The sequence below is a fragment of the Ochlerotatus camptorhynchus genome, unplaced genomic scaffold, assembly GCF_037179485.1.
Source record: "Ochlerotatus camptorhynchus isolate MF236.1 unplaced genomic scaffold, CSIRO-AGI_Acam_v1.1 ptg000284l, whole genome shotgun sequence".
Taxonomy (NCBI): domain Eukaryota; kingdom Metazoa; phylum Arthropoda; class Insecta; order Diptera; family Culicidae; genus Ochlerotatus; species Ochlerotatus camptorhynchus.
In genome coordinates, this window is record NW_027040773.1 from 2,838,537 (window position 1) to 2,852,102 (window position 13,566).

General features: G+C 39.9%; 1 protein-coding gene and 1 pseudogene across 1 annotated transcript in view; one reads left to right on the top strand and one right to left on the bottom strand.

The window, feature by feature from the left end:
* The window catches only part of LOC135706541 (protein turtle homolog A-like), a 1,327,166-nt gene that overhangs the window by 1,271,593 nt on the left and 42,007 nt on the right, over positions 1-13,566 (bottom strand). The window lies entirely within an intron of this gene.
* Positions 7,107-9,000, top strand: LOC135706620 (uncharacterized; annotated as a pseudogene).

The following is a 13,566-nucleotide window of genomic DNA, read 5'->3' on the forward strand; positions in this document are numbered from 1 at the left end:
CAAAACCGATTGTCTCCAGAAGCGAATTCTGTCCTTCATCCAGTCACATGATGATCAGGTGACATTTCGGCCGGATCTTGCGAGTTGTCACTACAGCCGGGACATACAACAATGGTACAATGACAACGGAGTCCAGTTTGTTCCGAAAACTCTCAATCCGCCCAATTGTCCCCAGTTCAGACCCATTGAAAACTACTGGACAATTATGAAAAGAAAACGGCAGCTTAGATGAAAAATTGGTGGGATAAAATCGCCAAAACAGTGGACGACCCTTTTCGAAGAAATCTACCCCGTTGTCTCGATGCCACTGAAGAGCTTCTCCGCTGTCACGAAAACCTGGGTTGTTTGACCGCAGCTGCAAATACCTTGCCAGATCATAAGCTTTCTTGCAAATTTATCGCCAAAAATGAATTTGAACTGGCTTTATACACGGGAAGAAATCTTATTAACTTGCCATCCCATGAAATCAGATTCATGGCTTCGAAAGGGGGGGTCGTGAAATTTTTTACCCTTCAAAAGCCAAATTTTTCAATTTTCAACAGAAGACTGTTCATTATAATTGTGTGGCCGTCCGATGGATTTTCCCCGGAACGGCCATTCCAGAGCAGGTTTCCGTAGGGCCTCTAGTGGCCATAGAAGTGTTTGGGAAGAAACCCCTGCAATATGGGTATCCAAATTCATGAATTTACAGCAGGAGACTGTTTATCATAATTTTGTAATCATCCGATGGATTGTCACCGGGACGGCCATTCCGGAGTAGGTTCCCGTAGGGCCTCTTGTGGCCATAGAAGTGTTTGGGAAGAAACCCCTGCAATATGGGTATCAAAATTCACGAATTTACAGCAGGAGACTGTTCATGATAATTTTGTGGTCATCCGATGGATTGTCCCCGGGACGGCCATTCTGGAGTAGGTTTTCGTAGGGTCTCTAGTGGCCATAGAAGTGTTTGGGAAGAAACCCCTGCAATATGGGTATCCAAATTCATGAATTTCCAGCAGGAGACTGTTTATTATAATTTTGTGGTCATCCGATGGATTGTGCCCGGGACGGCCATTTCGAAGTAGGTTCCCGTAGGGCCTCTAGTGGCCATAGAAGTATTTGGGAAGAAACCCCTGCAATATGGGTATCAAAATTCATGAATTTCCAGCAGGAGACTGTTCATCATAATTTTGTGATCATCTGATGGATTGTACCCGGGACGGCCATTTCGAGGACCTCTAGTGGCCATATAAGTGTTTGAGAAGAAACCCCTGCAATATGGGTATCAAAATTCACGAATTTACAGCAGGAGACTGTTTATCATAATTTTGTAGTCTTCCGATGGATTGTCCCCGGGACAGCCTTTCCGGATTAGGTTCCCGTAGGACCTCTAGTGGCCATAGAAGTGTTTGGAAAGAAGCCCCTATAATATGGGAAACTTTGCCCCATGGCATTATTTCGTCATCTGAATATCAGGGGAAGCTTCCTATAGATATTAGTGACGTTTAAAGCACGCACACTAACAGACAAAATCACCGTGTGAAGTTGCTCAATGTTTTCCTATAACTAACTTGTATGGATTCTTCCTGCTAAAATGAGTCTGACAGCAGTTTGCTATTATTTTCCACGGATTTTCACTAATACTTTCTCACAAAGCGCACTAAAATTGGTGTACACGTATACGCGTACGCACACTAGTGCAATAAGCGTCAGCAATCTCAATGGCATGTAAAGGTTTGTTTACGAAAAGCTTGTAAGCCCTTTTCTTGTGTTACTCTTCAAATATGTTTTATTTTTCACCTTTAGCCCGCGTGACGGAATCCATCTTTGACATAATCCTTTAAGACGTAAACAAATGTTTCATGTAAAATTGAGTGCTTCCAGACTGCAAAGTTCGTTACTCGACGAAAAGTCGACTGAATTCTATGTCAAAATTGACGCTCATAGGGTTACGGTATGTAATGTGGGTCTAGTCCTTTCATTCGGCCTATCACGCAAATAAATAATTAATTAAGGAATATTACACAAAAAATAAGGAAAATATTGATCACTGATGGTTGATAAATGTGTACCACACACAAATCAATTTATATCACAACATTTCAATACATTTTCAGCTCTCGTAAGTAATAAAACTGGTTGAGAATATCACAATGTTCGGAGTTTTTAGCCGCCATGACTTATAAGGTTAAGATGGGAAGGTTGACTGACGATCATCAAATGGCCTGATTATGGCATTTATTGATTGGAATTACCTGATAATACACACTAGACGTAAAACTTACAGTTGCTGTTTGAATATTTTATGTTTATTTTAATTGTTTAACAACGTTTTCACAAGTAAAACATGGACCCAACTTTAGGGACACATTTCTTTTCTATGTTCCTAACTATGGCCCATGAAATTCATTTGACAGCATATAGCAATAAGAGTAACGTCAACAATGTTGTTTTGCATTTGGATGATAAGGAACGAACAGGAAGGGAGATTTTTTCTGCCAAACCTGTATAATGAACATCACAATGTTCTGATTTAGATATTCTGCGGTCAAAAGACGATAAGCGAAATTTTTAATTTTTAATTTTTAAATTGAGTGATTTAATGTAGTTTTCGTAAAATTTTCTCTAAGAAATGTTTTGAGGAATGAAGAGCATTAAGTTAACAGTGATAGTGATAAAAAAAAATACATCAGAAAACGTTACCAAGAGCGTTTTTTTGAGGATCAAACAAGATAGGACGAAGTTGCATCCATAAATAGACCCAATTTGGGGACAATAGACCCATATTACATACATTTCCATCGTGAGTTATTGTCTTAAAAAAAGTAAGTTTTTCAACTTTTCGTGGTTTCTGATAGCAAACGACATGATAAGCATATCTAAGCATACCATTTAGCAGTAGAATATCGTTTGCAGGTAAATTCATTGATGAGTTATGATTAAAAACGTAATCGATGGCTGCATATTAGACCGAGGTTAGGGACGTATACCCTATATGTCAGTCTCAGAGCACTTATATTTATATGATTTTTTTCGAAGCGTGCAGGTAGTTCTACTCCAGTTGAACGAGATCCGTCCGGACGGGAGCCACAAGTTGGCATCTGTCATATCTGCAAAAGTGAAGACATCAAGTGTAGGAAGACCAGGAAGATGTGAAGTCATGCTCAAGACCTGTGTGCAATCAGCACTGCCAAGAAATTTGCTATAACTGCTATTTTTTTTTTTGCTTTTTATGTGCTTATAATTTTTTAACATATTTTTTATGAGGATTAAAAGTCATGAGAAATGTCAGTTTATTTCTAGCATAGCAGAGACTGCAAATACTCCATACAACATTAATCCACAACGTTTATACCCCTAGAGAGATTGAACCCCAGGAAAACTCAAGAAAATAAAAATTGCATGAGTTTTCTTCCAAATTTTTCACCACCATCGATTATTCACTTGTTCCAAAATGGCCGTTTCATGGACATTTAGTCAAATACAAACAAATAATGAGAAAAGTTTCTTTTTTAAATTACAAAAAATAAAGAGCATTCTATGCAAGCCCATTCCGGGGAAAATCTGTCAGATAGCCTCGAAAATATGATGAATAGTCTACTGCTGAAAATTCATGAATTTTGATACCCATATTGTAGGAACATCGTTCCAAACAACTTCTATGGCCACAAGAGGACCTACGGGAACCTGCTCCAGAATGACCGTTCTGGGGACAATCCATCGGATGACCACAAAATTATGATAAACAGTCTCCTGCTGGAAATTCATGAATTTTGATACCCTGTAACGTTTTACGTTTATTTGTAAATAGTTTTTCGTTGAAATCTAATTTAATTAACAATTAAATCCTTTTTATGTCAAGTTTGTTAAGAAATGAAATATTTCAACCGTGTAAATAAAATCAGACCATTACTGTGTCGATTTTACAACTTTGCCATATTTACTGTGTCTAGGCTACAACTTCGCCATAAAAGCTCAACTTATAGTGAGCTGTATTATATTGTACATGCTTTCTGGAGGCGCCATGAAGTCCGTCGCCATTCGAAAGGTTTGGCGCAACTCTCGAATAAAGAGAGAGTTTTTAAAAGATGACCTATCTGAATAGGAAAAGGTCGTTAGGAATTTTCCTGCTCGCAAAATTATTCTGACTCATCCATTTCGCTTTCGAATCGGCTGGATAACAGAAGTGCGCGAATTACTTTACGTTCTCGAGTTATATTAAATCAAATTGATTTTGTGCGATAAGTTTCTCTAAAGGTACTAAATAGTAGTGAGTGAGTTTTTATCAACCAGTGGTTTTTTAAACGTTTTCTTTCTTTTTGTACAGTGGACATAAGTCCGTATTAAGTTCCGCGTAGTCTGTTCAGTGCGTTTATTTGTGATATTGTACAAAAAAGGTAATTTTATTGAATTTTGTTAAAATTTAGAATTGTATGAGTAATGTGAGTTCACGTTGGATTTCCAGCGCGTTGCGCTTTTTTTGTACGGGCTGGATATACGTTCCGTTCGGCTATCGTCAACGCCGGATCGGGGGTTCCATCTGTGGCATCGCCATCATCGTTCGTGGGAGACGGACATTTCCCGTGACTCGTGCGCCCTGCTAAGGCCCGCCTTTTCGAAGGTAGCTAAACGGAGGTGGGTGAAGTTCGCTAATCTTCGAAGCGAAATATCTTCCGACGGTCGCCAATCATCCGTCGACGAGGTCCCTTCTACTACAACCCCGTGGACCATTATTTCCGAGAGCTCGGACCGTGTGAGTGCGTCGCCAAAAGCGTGCCGCGGTCCGGATTCAATCCAACGGGAGAGGGGGTTCATTCCATCACGGATGGTCATAGCGGAAACAAAGTACGCGAAGCCGTCCGAAGGTAAGTTGGCCTCTTCTCTTTGCGGAGCGAATCTCCCGGGACAGCACGACTTCTCGTCGTAGCTCAGCTCTCGATTGCCAAATCGGAAGTCTTCCGTCCAGCCGCCACTCCCTCCGCAACTCTAATTCGGCCATACCGCGTACGAGTCACCTTCCGTTGCTGAGCGCCATACTGCAGCACGTGAGCGGCACCATCACGTTTACGCCGCCATCGCTACACCGCCATCATCGAGTCATCGAGCCCTCATCGGTCAGCAGTCATCGATTCATCGTTTCGTCAAGTAAAATCTGCGCAGGTATGTGAGAGCATGTTTAATTCATGGCCATGATTTGCTCTTTCCCGTAAACCCCTCTCAGAAATCCAATGCGAATGAATGCTAGAATATAGTTTAAAGAAAAAGTTGAAGATTAGTTTTTCGAACGTTTTGAATGCTACTCCCTGAATAAAACACACTTACTACGTTACGTTCTGTTTTCTTTCGTTTCCGCTCAGTTGAGTCAGCATTACTTCGTTCTCTTTCCGTTTCGTTTCGGGGGTGAGTCAGAGTAATACCTTGGTTTATTTATTTGGTGTATGCGCTCCATTCCTGTATTACTGAAGGACTTGGCATTTCCAGAAAGTTAATAGTTTTTTTTCATTGCCGTTAGTAACCAACGACCGTTCAAGAGGTCCTCTGAGAGAAAAGTCTCATTTGTCGGGCAAAGCTTTAACACGACCAGTGGTCTCTCTTAATAGAGAGTGGCGCTTAAGCCACTGAGTTAAATCAAAACCTCAGCGAAATTTCACGAACGGTTACAACCCATATTGCAGGGGTTTCTTCCCAAATACTTCTATGGCCACTAGAGGCCATACGGGAACCTGCGCTGGAATGGCCGTTCCGGGGACAATCCGTCGGACGACCACAACATTATGATGAACAGTCTCCTGCTGTAAATTCATGAATTTTGATACCCATATTTTAGGAACATCCTTCCAAAGAACTTCTATGGCCACAAGAGGACCTACGGGAACCTGCTCCGGAATGGCCGTTCTGGGGACAATCCATCGGATGACCACAAAATTATGATAAACAGTCTCCTGCTGGAAATTCATGATTTTGATACCCATATTGCAGGGGTTTCTTCCCAAACACTTCTATGGCCACTAGAGGACCTACGGGAACTGGCGCTGGAATGGCCGTTCCGGGGACAATCCGTCGGACGACCACAACATTATGATGAACAGTCTCCTGTTGTAAATTCATGAATTTTGATACCCATATTGCAGGGGTTTCTTCCCAAACACTTCTATGGCCACTAGAGGCCCTACGGGAACCTGCGCCGGAATGGCCGTTCCGGGGAGAAAGCTTAAACTGGTCCTCAAGTAAGCTGAAATTGTTTTTAAAGGAAATTCTGATACTTTGATATCGATTCCTTCAAAATTCTAGCGAAAGTGCCAAGAAAATGCTTAGTTCTGGAACATTATACAGGAAATCCGAATTTCCGGGAACCAGACTATTCCGGATGGACATTGTTGGCAATGTCCAAAAAGAGGATATGTTTTTAAATCCAATGGTGCCAAATTATTCCAAATCAGTCACAATAGGCCACAGAAGCAAGTATTTCAATTTGTGGGTACCCTTGTCGAGCTCTTAAAGGTGTTTTTTTGTCGATCACATAACGGTTAAGAATGCACAACTAGCATTACAAAATTGAAATTGTCACTGCAAGACGCTTCTGATCAAAAGGCTTACCTAGATTTTAACTATCTAGGAGCGATTGCGCAATAATAGTGTGAACCAATGATATATTCGCTCATGAACGGAATCCAAAAACATAAATTACCAATTCAGTTGCGTTCTTTGAATTTTGGCGTGCACCTTTTCAAATAAATATGTTGTAATTTGTGAAAGACAATATGTTTTTGATGATATACAAATTAAAATGATCAATGGAATGGGGGGTCGAGAGCAGATGATTTTTTAAATATTTTAACAACAATCTAAAAATAGAAAACACTCTAAATATATGTTACCCAAAAACCGTGTTAAAAAGTCCAGTTCATACCCTTTTTAGTTTTTACCCTAATGGGTTATTTTGTTACAAGGTTTGTTAAAAATATGATATAACCCTAACAATACTTGTTATATTCTTGATTGTACGTAGAAAATTTCTTGTTATATTTTTTGTTATTTTAACTACAAACGGTACAAGTTTTATAACAGACCAAGTTACGAATAATGTTATATCTCAGTAACACAGTGTGTATTATTTCTGATACTTCCTTCTGGTCGGGAACCTAACCATGGCGTACATCGACTACAAGAAGGCGTCCGACTTAGTACCGCATTCGTACCTTCTCAAGGTACTGCAGTTGTACAAGGTGAACGATGGAGTCATCAGGCTTATGCAGCAGGCAATGGGAATGTGGAGTACATCTCTCCACGTAACTAACGGAACAGTGGGGTTACGGTCCAGAACTCTCAGCATAAGAAGGGGGATTTTTCAAGGCGATATCTTTAGTCCACTATGGTTCTGCCTTGCGATGAATCCCCTTGGCAGAGCACTCAACCAATGGAACTATGGAGGAAGAAGCACAAACGTTACACAGCAAAAAAATAATTTTGATATCACGTCAAAGTGGATGCACTACAATCATGTCGAAAATATGGTGTAATATTACTTGCTAAAAAGGACAAAATTATCATTAATACAATGCATGAACTGACATTACGCTGCTTTTACTGCATTTGTTTATTTATGTGGTCATAAAAATTACATGAAATTTTCGACATGATTGTAGTGCATCCACTTTGATGTGATATCAAAATTATTTTTTTGCTGTGTACCCACACCTCTTATGTGGACGACTTGAAGCTGTTTGCGGAAACATTGGAGAAGCTGCACCGTCTTTTGCAGCTTGTAACGGTGTTCAGTATTGACATCCGGATGGAGTTTGGAGTCGATAAATGGTGGAAAGTCAATATCCGTCGGGGTCAAGTTGTGGATACTGGCAGTTTCAGGAAAAGTTCTTTTATCGAATCAATCGTGATCTGAGGTCGTTCTTGTCGGCCACCAACAAGATAAACTGGCGATAAACACGTTTGCCGTGCCCCTGTTGACATACAGCTTTGAGGTGATCAAGTGGACCAAAACAAACTTGGAGGCGATAGAACGAGCAATACGAGTGGCGTTCACTAAGCATCGCATGCATCACCCAAAGTCGGCCGTCGAGAGAGTCACCTTGCCACGTAATAAAGGAGGAAGAGGCATCACTGATATCCAAGCGCTATGTGTTTCCCAGATTCAGCAGTTTGTGAGGCAGACCACGGGTTCAGCGCCCTGCATCTGGCGCAGGAAGACTACCAGTTGAATTGCGACCTAAAAACTGTTGAAGATAAAGTCGCATCGTGGAAGCTGAAGGAGCTGCATGGGAGGCATCGCCATCAGTTGGAACAAGCGCATGACGACAAATTGGCGTCGAATACATGGTTGGTGCGAGGTGAACTCTTCTGAGAGACTAAAGGTTTCATGGTAGCCATCCAGGATCGGGTTAATGCGACGAAGAATTACCGTAGGTACATATTGCACGAAGAAGTAGAAGACCGGTGTAGAAAGTGCAATGCATTAGGGGAGACGATCGAACATGTTGTTGCTGGTTGCCAAGCGTTGGCAGAAGTAGCGTATCTCGGTCGTCACAACGATGTCGCTAAGATTGTGCACCAACAACTTGCACTGAAGCACAACTTGGTGAACCAGTACGTACCCTACTACAAGTACCTGCCAGACCCGGTACTAGAAAATAGTTGCATAAAGCTGTACTGGGATCGCGAGATCATTACGGATGTCCACACTCGTGCCAATCCCCCTGACATTGTGGTTTACGACAAAAGGATGAAGCGGGTAACCCTCAGAGATATCGTTGTACCGTTAAATCGAAATGTTCAGTCAACGTTCTCGACCAAGATACTGAAGTACAACGATTTAGCGGAGGAGTTGAAGCAGATGTGGCACCTGGACGATGTACGTATAGTTCCGGTAGTAATCTCAGCGATCGGAATTGTTCCCCGTACCCATATACGTTCCCTTGAATAGTTGGAACTACGAAGAGCACTTAGAAAGCAGTGATTCTTGGAACCTGTAGTATTGTCCGACTGTTCCTGAATCATCATAACTGATCCGACTGAAGCAAACAAATTAGGATGTAAGTCAACTGACGAATGAGATCCACAGAGCCTAACCCCCTTGACATAAAGACAGCCCACACAGCTAAAAAAAAGTAGTATAAATTTCCGTTACTATGATGCACATAAATGGAGCGTCATAAATCATACAAATTTACATTATAAATCGTGTAAATTTATGAGACATGTCATGCAATATTCCATATATTGTATAAAATTTTCCACCTTTGTTTGCAACATTTCTTGCAAGCTGCTAGTTTACGTGAAAAGGAAGTTTACATGCATGAATGTTTGCATGCATGGATGTTTACATCACCAGTAAAATTCAGATTTTTTTAGTGTGCGGGGTAGGTGAAATTGTCCAGTATTTTTGCCGAGAAGTGCCAAAACTCTATAATAATTATAATAATAATAATAATAATAATAATAATAATAATAATAGAGAGGTACTGCATTGGTACAGCAAACATAACCTGTATAACATGTGTATAATAAATCATCTAGTGTATCGGTTTTCCAATACACATATCCACATTTGTGAAATCACAATGTGGAAATCCACATTCATTCATTCTGATCAATTCTTGCACCTCCCACATCCATTCTGTTCCAGTAAACCTAGCATCATTCGATCCAGTTCACATTCAGTCGAGCACGCAAATCCAGATTCTCATTTTCAATCATCTAAATTCTTTCAGATTTGTATCAATTCCGAATCGATGCTTTAGACTTGAAATGGAATCCCACAGAAATTGTTTCTGTAAAATTTTCTATATAATCATCAGATCACGAAATCGTTCTGTACCTACTTCCATCCCAATTTCTCAATAACCGAAAAGCAAGACGAAAAATACTGTAGAAGCACGTGACCCGCCTCGAATGCCGTTTTTGCTTCTTTTGCTCTCTAAAGCCCCCACAAACACACGAACATAAACTTCCTAATCTGATCTGATCTCCCACACTTCCATCAACTTAGAGGGCTCTATGAAAGAAAAAAAAATGTGGTAGCAAATGCATGCCGGCTGTCGATATCGTTCGGCGTTCTGTCTGCTATGTTTGGAAAATCGAATCTTCCTGTTCTGGGAAAAGAGGCAGAATAGCCCCACCTCACGTGCGTCGCGTCTCCAACTGGTCGTTCCATGATCCTCCGATTTTCCTTAATCACCCTCAATAGGAAGCAAAGAACAGAAAGAAAGCATTCTCACGCCAATCGCCAACTGTAGGGAAAACCGACAAAAATACAACGCAGTGGCTGGCTGCGGCTGATGACGACCAACCAACGGCCCTGGTGGCAGTCAGTCAGTGGCTGGGGTGGCGGCTGATGGTAAAAGAAAATCGAACGATGCTTCACACTCGCACACAAACACAAAAACTCGTGGGAGACAGAGCGCACCAAATGTCTTTAGATAAATTGATCGAGATAAGTTTGCGCCTTTTTTTCACGAGCACTTGTGTCTCGTACACAGACACGCCACATTTGGTTCTCCTAGCACGTCCCGTTTTTTCTTCCTGGGCATAACGGCGTCGTCTTCGAAGTGGTAGCAGCAAGCTGCTCCAGGGTTTATTTTTGAAGAATTCGCGATTATGATCACAATTTCGTGTGGAAAGTGAAGGATTAGATCAATGGATCGAACTCAAAGATGCGACAAACAATCTTCAATAAGGAAGCTGACCAAAAATGTTTGATTTTGGTCTCCAATGTGGTCCAGTAATCCTCTACTCAATGCATATCAATATCTGTGAGTCTATCGACGTTTACATTCTTTGTTTTGATTTTTTTTATATATTATTTTTAGTATCCAATAACTATTTTCCTTAAAGCTTATTATTGAAAATTCGACGTTTGAACCAAACCCGAGACCTTCTTCTGCCCTTGCTTCTAGTGCTGTTTTCTCATTTCAGAGGCGCAAGCACCAGGTCGATTTGGCTTGTGCTTTTTCCTGGCGAGAAGATGCCACCGCCGTCGTCTGTTTTACTATGACACCATCACCAGAGACACTTTACTGCGGGAGAAGCCCGGGGGAATGGGAGATGTTGCGGTTTTCCCAGAGCGTTGCCGAAATTAAAGTTCCACAAATTATATGTCGTGTAAAATTGGCAAGCTTGGTGCTGGTAGTGACGGGCGCACGGCTTCTCCCTTCAGTCACATTGTTTGCTGTATGTGTTTTAAAGTGCTATCCGGGCACACCCCTTTCCGTCACGTACCGTGCAGCACAACTGTCGCACCGTGCACGGCTTTTGATGGCTGGTTAGTGGAACTGGTGATAGGAGATAGCCCTACAACAGGGTTACAACAACGCTCTCGGCAAACGATGTCTGTTTGCTTATGGTTTCATTATTTATGTATTCGATTAGGACCGAACAATTGAAAAGTTCGATTATCAGATGGTTCAATGCCGGTAGGATGCGAGCAGTGATGGGAAATATTTAAATTTTGAAACTGATTTAGAATTCCTTCGCAATGTTTGTGATGTTCACTAAATTCCTTGGATTAAGCTGATAAATTCCTTGGATTATAATGATAAATGTGTATGAAAATAAAAGGAAAATCTTTCACCCTTTCCGTTGGAACCAAACCGAATTACTTTAGTATTCTTTATAATATTGTGAGCCCTCTACAATGAGACTGAAACTCAGAAGTAACTCAGATCTTATTTGACCTCATGTAATTATTAATCTTTTCCCGTGCCGAAGTCGATAAACGTATTGGTCATGAATGCATTTTTCTTTTACTTAATTAACGTTCGAACTTAGCCAATCATGATCACTTTTTTAGCCCGATAGTTGTTTGTTTTTACAACACAAAAACTTGTCACGCCGAGCTGCATAATATTGTAGCACTGGATTATCAATCAATCGAGATTAAATTGAAAAAAATATCAATCAATCCACCTAGCGATCAGATGTGACCTTTTCCGATTTGCAATCACTGCAATTCACTCATTTTTAATCTCACAATGGCTTTTTCAAAATGTTTCCACAAACCATAACTTGAAAAAGGCACTTCCAATCAAAATGGCGTCAACTTTATGATGGATATAATAATTATTTTTCAGGAAAAATATACATGATAAAAAAATCAAGTAATTTTGGGTAAAAAAAACCCAAAAAAAAAGTATTAATAACTTCAATAACAAAAAATGAACCTCTTCCATTTTTTAATTAAAAAATGCTACATTCTGTGCTGTTTCAACATGGACCCATTAAAAATAACTAAAATCATAAGACAACAAGTTTTTAACAATTTTTTTAACTATTTGTTTACACCGTTTTTTTTTTGAAAAAAAAAAGTACACAGGAGCACTTTTTTTTAGACTTTCTAAATCGTTTTCGGTGCAATAACTTACAAAAAATAAAAAATAATTTTGTCAGCTCCCGATTTTGTCTACACCCGATTTTGTCAGCCTGCAGATTTCAGTTAACGTTTTTAGTTTTGAAACATTGATTCTCAAACTTTTGTATTATTGACCTACCACACCCCCCCCCCCCCATAATTTTTTTCCTACCCCTTGCTAGACCTTTACTGTTAACGCCCTCCTATTGTTTCATACACATTAGAAAAAAAAACATTCAAAATCAGTTTGCTTCGAGACAAGTGGCAATACGGACGTCTGTTGATTGCCTCGTTCGGTTGCTGATTCTTTTTTTTTCTTGTGCCACCGGCGGAGGTGTTATCAACTAACACATATTTAAATTGACCGGTAAATGCGTGTTCGATGTACAATATGCGAGTGTTATGTCTGTTTGTCTATGGTTTGATGAAGATTTGCAGGTTTTCAAAAGATATTGTTTTCGTTCTTAGTGACCTTCATGGCCTATAAAATGCTCAATTTATTTTTCAGAGTGCTAATTTTATACGTTTCTTGCTCATTTCTCATTTTTTTTTGAGCGTTTTTGAAATTTTCCCTGGGACATTCATTGTGCTTTTTGTGACTTTTATTACCTTTATATTGCTCAATGGCATTTTCTAGTGCTCTTTAGTGACGTATATATTGCTCAAACAGCTGTTTTTAGTGCTCTTTTGATTTTGTTTAATGGTACCTTTTTCAATGAGACCCACATTCGTTAATCTTCTTTATCGACATCGACTTTGTTAGCCAAGACACAGTATCACTATTTATCGCTGTCTTGAAAATACCATATGGAAATTGATCTGGGTTATTGGCTCATAAACTTTCAATTTAAAGGAATATTTCCTGAATATCATTGGAATTTTGTTTTATTTTATATTGCGCAGTGTTCGTTTTTAATTGCTCATTTTTACTTTCTTGCATGAATTATTTTCTTTTCTTTAAGAACGATTCATATTTTACGATGGCTCATCCTCATGTTCAAGCATACATTTATCTCCTGGTTCCTGGAACTTTTTCAGTTTTTAAAAGATATTTTCATTTTTTTCTTGGGGAAATAATCATGATTTTACAGCATAATTGGATTAAAACAGGGATAACTGTGCGCTTTGTGTGGGACATTTTAGATTTATTTATTGCGGTTATTCAATATGGCATTGCTCATTTTGCCACTTTTATGGGAAAATATGTTCAACTGCAGGTGACGAAA